Here is a 12,370-nt window from a genome sequence, read left to right as displayed (position 1 = left end):
TCTGGTGCGGGACGTGGACCCTCGCCGTGAGCCCCGGACAGGAGGGCGACTCTGGCGGCTCCGGACAGGAGGGCGACTCTGGCGGCTCCGGACAGGAGGGCGACTCTGGCGGCTCCGGACAGGAGGGCGACTCTGGCGGCTCCGGACAGGAGGGCGACTCTGGCGGCTCCGGACTGGGGATCGCTGCTGGAGGCTCCGGACTGGGGATCGCCGCTGGAGGCTCCGCACTGAAGGGTGTCACTGGAGTGGAGAGATACACTGGAGGCTTCGTGCCATGGATCACCACTGGAGGCTTCGTGCCATGGATCACCACTGGAGGCTTCGTGCCATGGATCACCACTGGAGGCTTCGTGCCATGGATCACCACTGGAGGCTTCGTGCCATGGATCACCACTGGAGGCTTCGTGCCATGGATCACCACTGGAGGCTTCGTGCCATGGATCACCACTGGAGGCTTCGTGCCATGGATCATCACTGGAGGCTTCGTGCCATGGATCATCACTGGAAGCTTCGTGCCATGGATCATCACTGGAGTGGAGAGACACACAGGAGGCCTGACTCTGGGAGAAGGCACAGGACTCAACAGGCTGGGGAGACATGCAGGGGGGTTAGGGCTTAGCACAGGCACAGGACTCACCAGGCTGGGGAGACATGCAGGAAGCCTCTTCCTTGGCCGAGGCACCGGATACACTGGGCCGTGGAGACGCACTGGCAGTCTCGAGCTAAGAGCCTGCACAACCCGTCCTGTCTGGAGGGTGACTTTGGCCCGGCACGTGCGGGGCACAGGACGCACTGGGCTGTGCAGACGCACTGGAGACACAGTGCGCAGAGCCGGCACAGGATATCCTGGGCCGTAGAGATGTCCTGGAGGTCTGGAGAGCAGGGCTGGCACACTCCGTCCTGTCTCGATGCCCACTCTAGCCCGGCCGATGCGAGGAGCTGGGATATAGCGCACCAGGCTAAGAACGCGTACTGGAGACACCGTGCGCTCCACCGCATAACACGGTGCCTGACCAGTACGACGCCCGCCACGGTAAGCACGGGGAGTTGGCTCAGGTCTCCAACCTGGCTCAGCCAATCTCCCCGTGTGCCCCCCCAAAAACAATTCTGGGGCTGCCTCTCGTGCACGCCTCCTCGAGCCAACTCCTCGTAGCGTCGCCGCTCCGCCTTAGCTGCCTCCAGCTCCTCTTTTGGACGGCGATACTCTCCCGTCTGTGCCCAGGATCCCTTGCCGTCCAGGATTTCCTCCCATGTCCAATAGTCCATTACACCACGCTGCTTGGTCCTTTGGTGGTGGGTAGTTCTGTAACGATGTTCGTCTGAGGAAAAAGAAGTAGACCAAAGCGCAGCACGTGTTCATGATGTTTATTAAAACCTGAACACTGGAACAAAAAACAAAAGTGGAACAAAACGCAACAGTTCTGTCAGGTACTCACACAAAACAGAAAACAACTACCCACAAAACACAGGTGGGAAAAGGCTACCTAAGTATGGTTCTCAATCAGAGACAACGATAGACAGCTGCCTCTGATTGAGAACCACACCCGGCCAAACACATAGAAATTGACAACATAGAACAAAAACATAGAATGCCCACCCCAACTCACGCCCTGACCAACCAAAATAGAGACATAAAAAGGATCTCTAAGGTCAGGGCGTGACAACCATTACAATTACATTTAGACTGTAAAAGATGGCATTTAGCACATTTCTTATAGAGGGTCAGTCTTGCATCAAATATGAATTCCACTGTATGCAGAATGTTGCACAGTGTTATATTTTCACAGCTCACTGTCAGTAAATATCGTACAGTAAATATTGGACTACAAGAGAGTTGCAAGCCTGCAAAGGTAGAGTTATTTAAAGCTTTGAATTGGTCGATTGGGTTCTGGAGGTGTGTGGTTACAGCAATTGCGCAGGGATGGTGTGGCCTGTGGTGGTGGGGCCCAATGTGATATCTTTTCATGGGGCCCAAAATCCCTGGCGGCGCCCCTGATCATACCACACTTTCTCCCAGTTCATGTGCAGTAGTCTACCTCACACACAGGCAGCTGACTTCCCGCAAAGGTTTGCATGATTAAGTATATATCATTTAAAGCTACATTGCATTAAGAAGCCAATTGTGAGCATGGACATCTTGTCACGTCCTGACCTTAGTTCCTTTTTTGTGTCTCTTTTTTAGTTTGGTCAGGGCGTGAGTTAGGGTGGGCAGTCTATGTTCTTTTTTCTAGGTTGTTGTTTTTCTATGTGTTTGGCCTGGTGTGGTTCCCAATCAGAGGCAGCTGTTTATCGTTGTCTCTGATTGGGAGCCATATTTAGGTAGCCTGTTTTCCATTGTGTGTTGTGGGTGATTGTTTCCTGTGTTAGTTTCACATTTCAGGACTGTTTCGGTTTTCATTCACGTTGTTATTTTTGTATTTTGTCGTGTTTAGTTTTATTAAACTATCATGGACACTTACCACGCTGCGTATTGGTCCGATCCTTCATACTCCTCGTCTGAAGAGGAGGAAAATCGTTACACATCTAATGTAGTCTCATTATTTAACTTAGGGAGGACATTTCTGGAGCCTGATGACGTAGGTAACGTTAACATTAGATGAAGTCAGTTAACTTTTCAGCAGTACATGTTAGCCAATTAATTTAAGGAGGAGTGCTGCTGGCTTTCATGACTTAGTCTAGCTAAATACAGAATTACCTGAATAATATATTACATGATTGTTATAACGTTAGATGCGGAACATTGTGAAAACTGTGGCTAGCTTTCGCAAGCATGACTAACGGGTAGCTAGCTAGCCAACTTTGACTGACCGATCAATGCATGTGTAACGTTAACGTCGACAATTTGATGTTAAAATCCATCTGCCATGACATTTGCATATTTATTTGATGTTTTAACTGGTTGGCAGTCCGCCTCAACAATTAGCTAGCCTAGCTAACGTTAGTTTGCAGAACAGAGACGCCTCTGGAGGATTAAGTTTATGTCAAATGCTTTACTTGTCCACAGAGCTATGGGGACAATGTAAATGGTTGTTTGGCTAATGTGTCAAATGCATTGCCTTTGAGAGTTAACGTTAAGCTTGCTTGCTTGGTAATAATCTTGCCTGTTCTTGCAGACCTTGAGACAACTGTGCAGCATTACACCTTTGCCATAGGTAAGGTAAGTTGTCAGAGAATTTTGGCCCAATAACAAAAGGTTTAATATAAGTTTATATGATGAGGTAGTTAACAAAAATCCAATAGCCATAGAACAGTATACATCCCAATTCTTTAAGCTCTTACAATAAATCAAGTCAAAACATGCTAACCTCATAGTTAAAGGCATCCTAGAGTAGTTTAAATTTTTTGCTGCTTTTCAGTCACCCCTGCTGATTTAATTCAAGCTATTTTATTAAAATCCATCAATCTTAGGTTCATGAAATGTCTGAATTGCACTGTGAAAGTGGATGGTTTGGATGAATCGGCAGGGGTCATGGGTGACTGGAAAAACACTCCAGAAAATAATGCAAACATTTGTTGGCAGGCCCTGAGTGCAATAATAAATCCTAACAGGCGTATGAGTTATCTGCATTTAACTTAAATTGTAAATAGCTTTTTTCAATTTCTATAATAAAGTGCGTGAATTGTTTCCACTTCTATTTTTGCAGACATCCATCAACCAAACATGCAGTGGAGTTGTAAACTCTGCCGTTTTTTCTACCATTCCCAAAGAAATCTTCTCAAACACTACCGTTTAATAGATAGTCAACACTCCAGAATTAGTCCTTTGTCATGTTTGTATGAAACCTGCATCTGCACCTTTGGCTCTTTGTATTCGCTAAAAATTAATTTGTCAAGACTCCATGCACCGATACATGCATGTTCAGCTGTCGAGACTAGGGTTGCACATTTTGGGGAACATTCAGAGGGGGAAACTTTCTGTGGGAATTAACAGGAATATATGGGAATTAACGGGAATATATGGGAATTAACGGGAATATATGGGAACTAATGGAAATATATGCAAATTAATATGAATATCATTTCAACGTAGATGTTTTTTTAATTGGATATATTTACCATATCATATGGAGACAGAAACATAAACCTTTTACCTTATCATAAGTAGACATAATTTCAAATGATTAAATCCTTCCAATAGAAATAAAAAAAACAATTTAGTTACGAATTGAACTTTAATTAAATTTGTGGACTCTTCACATGCGATGATTTCACTGAACAACAAAATAAAGGGAATATTTGAATGATCCCCAATGATCCATCACATCCCCCAAAAAACATTTTCAACATACATCTGTAAAATGATAGTCTAGAAACTAAAGCTTTGGTTGTCTTCCTCTCAGGCTTCCATGTCTTCTCCCTGGACCTCCTCAATGTCCACCTCTTGAACATCAGACTCTGAGGCCTCATCTTAACTGTCACTTTCCAACCTTGTTGAGGATGGCTTGTTGTCAGGCTCAAAAAGCCTCAAATTTGCCCGGATGGCCACCAATCTTTCAACCCTTGTATTGGTCAGCCTGTTGCATGCTTTGGTGTGTGTGTTCCCAAACAAGGACCAGTTGCGCTCTGAGGCGGCTGATGTTGGTGGGATTTGGAGGATGATGGAGGAAACAGGGGAAAGAGCCTCAGATCCACAAAGTCGTTCCACCAGGTGGCTGATGAGATATGTTGGCACGACTGCCATATTGTATCTCCATCCCAAAGCCCTTGCTTGGAAGTGTACTTCGCCAGACTGCCAAGAACCTTGCACTCATCCAGGCCAAGGTGGCGAGACACGGTAGTGATGACACCATAGGCCTTGTTGATCTCTGCACCAGACAGGATGCTCTTGCCAGCATACTTGGGGTCCAACATGTACAGTATGCTGCGGCTTGTATGGGCTTCAGGCAGAAGTCTTTTTTGATGTATTTCAGAACTTCAGTTTCCTCTGCTTGGAGCAACAGTGAAGAAGAAAAAAGCACAAAATATGCTGTGCTTACTGGACTTCAGCCAAAATTCCAAGCAAATATTGCTCAACGTTGCATACAATACAGCTAGCATTGCTGTACAATTCCAGTGACTTGAAGACTTGTGGATATGCAAAGGATTTTGAGCCACCGTTGAATGACTTAAACATTCTGGAAACAAAAGGTGTCTATGTTGACACTTTCTGAGAATGTGTTCAAGGTACTGTGTTGTGTGTAGTGGCTGATAATTTAGCTGCACATGGACTTGCAGGGTTCAAAGAGAGCTTTAGTGGAAAATACATTTGCACATTTTGTCGTGCAATGAAGGAGGACATTCAAACATACAAGGCAAGGACTTTCGAGATAAGAACAAAGGAAAGCCTTGATCATTTATGTAACCACATAGAATCTGGTATAAGTGCAGAGAACTATGGTGTGAAGAGTGCTTATGTTTTATCACAGCAACTGCAGTACTTTCATACAAAAAGAGGATTTCTTCTAGATATCATTCATGGTTTCCAAGAAGGTGTTGTACCGGTAGAGTTGTCTCTGTATCTACAAGAATTGATTAGAAAGAAGTGTTTCTCGTTGGAACAATTGAACATTACCATTGTCAAGTTTCCTTATGAGAACAATGACAAAAGTTGATCGACCTCAGCCTATACCTAAGAGCTAAGTAAAAAGAAAAACGATTGGAGGCAATAATTGGCTCCGTGGTTCCAGAGGATGAGAGCGCTTGGGAGATTTTGATGGATTTGAAAGACATTGTGGAACTATTGTTGTGTCATGTGTTCACAGAGGAAATGATTCAGTACTTGACTTTAAAGATATCCGATCATAGACAACTCCTGCAGGAGGTAATTCCAAATTTCCAACTGCGTCCAAAGCATCACTTCATTGCACACTATCCACCCTTGATACAGCGTTTTGGTCCACTTGTACATTTCTGGACCATCAGTGTAACGTCTGCTTCCAACTCACACTCTCAAACACAGATCCCCTGAACGCAGTTCACTTTCCAGCCCACTTTCCAGCTCACACTCTCAAACACATATATCCCCTGAACGCAGCTCACTCTCCAGATCCCAATCACCTGAATTCTGATCACCTGTTCACACACCTGTATGTCATTTACACACACTATTTAGTTCAGTTCTTTGCACCCCATCATTGTGAGGTATTGTTTGGTTTGATACACATTCTAGTCGGAGCTCTGTTTATGTCTGCATTAGTCCTCCCATGTATTGTAGTTTTTGGCCATTCTCACTAACAAAGCCTTTTTGCCTATTCCCTGCCTGTACTTTTGCCTGTCAGATTTCCTGTCATCAACCTCTTGCCTGATCTCCCAGACTACGTTATTAGCCTTTTTCCTGCCTGTACTGTTGCCTTGTTGGACCCCCTGTGTACAACCTTCTGCCTGCCCCTGGATCCAGCTACCTGCCTCCTCCTGTGGTCTTTACAAACTAACACCTGCTGCGCCCTGCGCTTGAAACCAGCACTCTGTCTCCCATTGTACTCATTACAATCAGATTTGAAGGTATTTAAAAAGATTGTACATGATGCACAAAACTTCAAGAACCTAAACAAAACCCTTGCGCAAAGACATTAGAGAATGACGGCATATCATTTGGCATTGTCAAACGTTTTTAAGCCTGCCGTTGAGATATTCACCATAAAGAACATATTTTGAACACTCTTCCGACTGTAGCACAGGATTATTTCCAGGAAATAACTGACAGCACCTTGGTGTATAGCACTTCACGTTGTTGTAGACAACACACATTTTGGCAGTGGCATGTTTGTGTGCACTGGACTAAATGGAGAATTTGCCCCAATTCAAACAAATTGGAAACATCATACTCGTCAACAATCAAACTCTGTTTATATGCAAAAGCTGCCAGTCTTGCTATATAGAGCACCTGTGCTCCTATGAGGTGACAACAGAAGAGTCATATGTTGTACCAACACCATCAGATCTCCATGACGTCATGCCTCTAACTGCATACAGACTGAATGGACAACTTGTCCTTACTGCTAAGCCCTTTATACTTTTGAGCAGGTAGAAAAGTCATCTTTGTTCCCCTGTCCTACAGCGATATGGCTGACAAGTCTGAACTCTTCAGACTGAGAGTCCACTTAGGAGACGGAGGCATTGAACGTTGTGACACTCCCCTGTCGTCCAGATTCTGTCCCTCAACTGACTGCTTTACTGCGTGAACATTTTTAAATTCCATAAAGTGTCCATGTCCAGTTTGAAGACTCTGATTTTGGTGGCCAGCTATGCAATCTGAGCAATATTCATGAACTACAAAACATGGGAACTATCAAATTGATCAGAGTAATGGACTTGGACTGTAGCTCAACTTTCAACTCTGCAGGGACAAGTGACAGTGGAGAGACATTCAGCTGAATAGCACCCCGAAGGGAAAGTGCATTTCCACACGACATAGAGTTTGCACTCAGGGAAGGCAAAGAAGCTAAAGAGCTGCATGGGAAACGCCTTCCTTTAAACAAAGAGCAAAAACATAAGATTCTTGATGGCGTGGCTGGAGCAATATTTGAATAGAAGGAGATTAAAAGTGCTACTGAAGCAGTTCTGAAACATCCATGCCTGGAAGAGTCTGGCTCCAAAAGTGGCTGTGATGAATGGAGAGACAGCTTGGTGTTCAAAATGGGCAATTACAGACGCAAAGGCAGCAAGTCAGGGTGTCCAGAAGTGTAAGTTAACAGTGGCAAGAGAAGTAAAAGTAGCCCAGATGGTGACTCGCCACATTCAAAAATAAAGCGGCCTCGACGAGCAGAAGTCAACTTTCTCCCACAGCTTCCACAAGGTGAAACTGAAGAAAGTCTGGAGACGTCGAGGGTTGTCCTTGTGGAGGAGTTGGAGGAAACGGACCAAGACAAGATTGACTTATCATTGGTCAACAGCAGCATGTGTAGGACCTTTGCATTGAGACTTAAAGAGATTGTTACCTTGAGCCCCACCATAGAGCGTATCCAAGACATATGGCCGGCACTTTTCCTCGAGGAGCAAGTATGTATGTGTGGGTGGGGGTGCGTAAAGCAGTTGAATTGCCTTTGCACTTTGTTTTAGGTATGTGCAGAGTACCATCGCATCACAAACCAGCAAACCAGCAACTCCGAGTTTCATTTTATTCCATGTTGGACCAACACACAGAATGCTTGCTAGCCCTATCTAGAGAGAAGCAGGGAAAGACTGGAAGAAATGGAAAGAAGATAGCTGCTATTCTGAATTTGTACGGCCAGGTATATAAATTAACTCAGTAAGCAAAATGTAAAGCAAATGAAATGATTGAAATGTTACATTTTAAGATCAGTGATACCCTTACACAGATATAAATAGTTTGTAATGTTAGTTCATGTTTGTAATGTTTCTCCACGTGATGGGAACACCGATCAAACTGTTGTCCTCATGTCTTTACCAGCAATACTCCAAGTGTTCATAACATGCACGGTGGGTTGTGTTTGTGTGTGAGGTTGTTCAAATATTCTTTGACCCAAAATAAAGGGGGGGAGAAACTACTTGTGTGTCTTCATAAGAGTTTATTGTGACATGATAATTATATTCATGTTCTTTCTCAGGATGGAACATCCCAAGACCCTGCAGCCATCAAGAGACCACCAGCCATCATCTCAGTCATTGATGACGATGGAGATGTAGCTGCTGTGCCAGTCCATCCAGGAAGAGTCTACGTGGTCCTTGAGGAGAAGGTGGTTATGAAGGATTTCCGATGCTCACCTGATCCACTTGTATGTTTGTACGGGCTAATGTTCTCACTCCAACATTGATACCCGAATTGCATGAAGAACACATTTAGGTTCATACTAAAAGTGTTGTTAAACTTGGATGGAGACAGAATGAAGCCAAAGGTGCTTGCTTTGAAAACGCAAACTGTAAAATACCAACACCAAAAACATTTATGGCGCTAAACAATTGTAATAAACTCAAAAAAGAAACATCCTCTCTCTGTCAACTGCGTTTATCTTCAGCAAACTTAACATGTGTAAATATTTTTTGACCATAACAAGATTCAACAACTGAGACATAAACTGAACAAGTTCCACAGACATGTGACTAACAGAAATGGAATAATGTGTCCCTGAACAAAGGGGGGGTTCAAAATCAAAAGTAACAGTCAGTATCTGGTGTGGTCACCAGCTGCATTAAGTTCTGCAGTGCATCTCTTCCTCATGGACTGCACCAGATTTGCCAGTTCTTGCTGTGAGATGTTACCCCACTCTTCCACCAAGGCACCTGCAAGTTCCTGGACATTTCAGGGGGGAATGGCCCTAGCCATCACACTCCGATCCAACAGGTCCCAGACGTGCTCAATGGGATTGAGATCCGGGCTCTTCGCTGGCCATGGCAGAACACTGACATTCCTGTCTTGCAGGAAATAACACACTGAACGAGCAGTATGGCTGTTGGTATTGTCATGCTGGAGGGTCATGTCAGGATGAGCCTGCAAGAAGGGTACCACATGAGGGAGGAGGATGTCTTCCCTGCACTGACAACAAGCTCAGTTCGATGATGCTGTGACATACCTCCATAGACCATGACGGACCCTCCACCTCCAAATTTATCCCACTCCAGAGTACAGGCCTCAGTGTAACGCTCATTCCTTCGACGTTAAACACGAATCCAACCATCACGCCTTGTGAGACAAAACCGTGACTCGTCAGTGAAGAGCACTTTTTGCCAGCCTTGTCTGGTCCAGTGACGGTGGGTTTGTGCCCATAGGCGACGTTGTTGCCGGTCTGGTGAGGACCTGCCTTACAACAGGCCTACAAGCCCTCAGTCCAGCCTCTCTCAGCCTATTACGGACAGTCTGAGCACTGATCGAGGGATTGTGCGTTCCTGGTGTGTTCCTGGTGTAACTCGGGCAGTTGTTGTTGCCATCCTGTACCTGTCCCGCAGGTGTGATGTTCGGATGTACCGATGTACCGATAGTCAGGAATGAAGGTTTGGGACCGAAACATTGCGTGCATAAGTAAATTTTATAATCTGCAAGTATAACTTTGTTTTGTAAACATAATGGAGTGAAAATTGTCAACATTAATCGTCATTTTAAACAGTTAAATGTAGTAAAGGTGTTAGACTGTGAAATCGATTTCGGCACATCACTACCTCGTTATTTAGATTTTTTATCGTTCAGCACAGCTTTTAATTGAATGGAAGCTTCCACATCAGTTGAAAGTGTTAATTGGAGAAGGGTCATTATACTGTGCTTATGTTTTAATAGTTAAGTTGTTGATGGGGAATGTTGCAATGTCACACAGTATTGAATTGATTGAAAGTTGGGGTTTTGTTATCTGAGCCTTTTAAAAGTTATTGCATATGTTCAAATGAGTCATGCTGTACAGAATTGGCATTCATCTATTGATGGAGGCTAAAATAGATTAATCATGTTTTGTGCATTTAGAGATTTGTGGTTCTGAAGACGCAGTGTTTTAAAAAAAATTAAATTACATTTTTTAAGAAAAGACTGTTGTAAAGCTAACTTGCTTAACAGTAGTTGACTGAAAGAAAGAACTTGGATTTTAAGAGTAGTTTTTGAATTAAAATGTTGAAGTGCAACTGGTTTCCACAAATGATTTGAGTTAAGTAACAAAAAATACGGTATTACACAGGACTAAAATGTGATACAATTTTTTTTACTGTTTTATGTTTAATTTACTCAATAAAAGTTACATGCAAACTTGAACATGTTGATTCGGTATTTGTTGAGTGCACTCCAAAGAATAGAGTAACTAAAGTCATTACTTACAGTGATACAACATGAATGATTTAAGTTATTAATCAAGTGATATTAACATATACAATATAGTAATATTAATTGGTATTGTAAGTAAGTTGCGCAAAAGTTAGTTTGGATACTTAAACAATTTAATTCACAGTGACATGATAGAACCAAGTTAAGTGACAAGTTGCCATGGCTTTAATGTTTTGAGTACAAACCTAACTTTACAACTAAAGTTATTGTAGGGAGTAAAAGCAAGTTAATGGACAGACATCTTTTAAGTATTCTGCACTCAAAAAATGATACTTCAACATGTTGCCCAGACTCAGAATATTTAGTAGATTTAGCTCAAACTATTATGTTTATGTAACTCTGAAATTACTATTAGTGGATTTTTTAAAATTGTATTTAAGTGTGTGTTACGCTACTAACCGAATTAATTTAGAAAACTGTGTTGAGTACAATGTACTTGAAAGATTTCTCTACTTACTAAAACGTTTTGTGTTTAATCAACTTTAAATTGTGGCCCATTTGGGATCATGTGACACTTATAGTTTGAGTTAAGTCAGCTCTGACATTGTAAGTAACTGTACTCTAGTATACTAGTGCAGTGGATTTCCACCAAACTTTTGAGTAATGATAACTAATAAGGCTTTCCAGTGTAGTGTATTGGGAGGATGCAGCCACACATGACTAGCGCATAAGGCAGGTGTTTACCACATTGAACCAACACTACCTGACACTCATTGACAAAGAAATGCCATCAACTTACTGGGCATTCACATATGATAGGAATTGCTCCTCTCCAAGGTCAATGCCATCCTGAATCCTAGATAGGCCCACCATCAGCTCTCCCCTCTGGTGGTTGCAACAGACAGAGACACCATAGAACTGGACTGCCACATGTCAGGTGGCCATTCAACAGCCAAAATGCCACATGGAAAGAGCTGGCTTGCATTACGCACATAAGTACCTACAGTTGATGTTGGAAGTTTACATACACTTAGGTTGGAGTCATTAGTGGTGATCCTAACTGACCTAAAACAGGGAATTTTTACTAGAATTAAATGTCAGGAATTGTGAAAAACTGAGTTTAAATGTATTTGGCTAAGGTGTATGTAAACTTCTGACTTCAACTGTATTTTGATACCACCAATGGCTGGCCACCACATGTGATACCTGAACTGAACTTGCATGCAAAGAATGAGCTCTCATTTTGGGGTGACTCATGCATTTTTCTGGGAAACTGCAATAATCCCAACATCTCTTTAAATACATATGCCATCTGTGGCAAACAAGACACTCCTTAGGATGGTCAAATTTAAACAAAGATGCAAAGATATGTCATTGTGTATGGTGGCTTAGGATTGACTGTGAGATCGTGGCCTTTGTGCACCATGCTTGACCAACTCCACCTCCTCTGCAAGCCCTTTACTGTCCATCAAAGCCCAGGGATCATCTTTAAATGTACACTACATGGTATATACAAAGTATGTGGACACCTGCTCATCGAACATCCCATTCCAAAATCTCGCAGTCCGTGTTCAAATTCGTTCCAAAGGTGTTAGATGAGGCTGAGGACAGGGCTCTGTGCAGGCCAGTAAAGTTCTTCCTTACCGATCTCGACAAACCATGTCTGTATGGACCTTTCTTTGTGCACGGGGG

This window comes from Salvelinus alpinus, chromosome 2, assembly GCF_045679555.1.
Source record: "Salvelinus alpinus chromosome 2, SLU_Salpinus.1, whole genome shotgun sequence".
NCBI classification, from domain to species: domain Eukaryota; kingdom Metazoa; phylum Chordata; class Actinopteri; order Salmoniformes; family Salmonidae; genus Salvelinus; species Salvelinus alpinus.
This window is presented reverse-complemented; position numbering follows the sequence as displayed.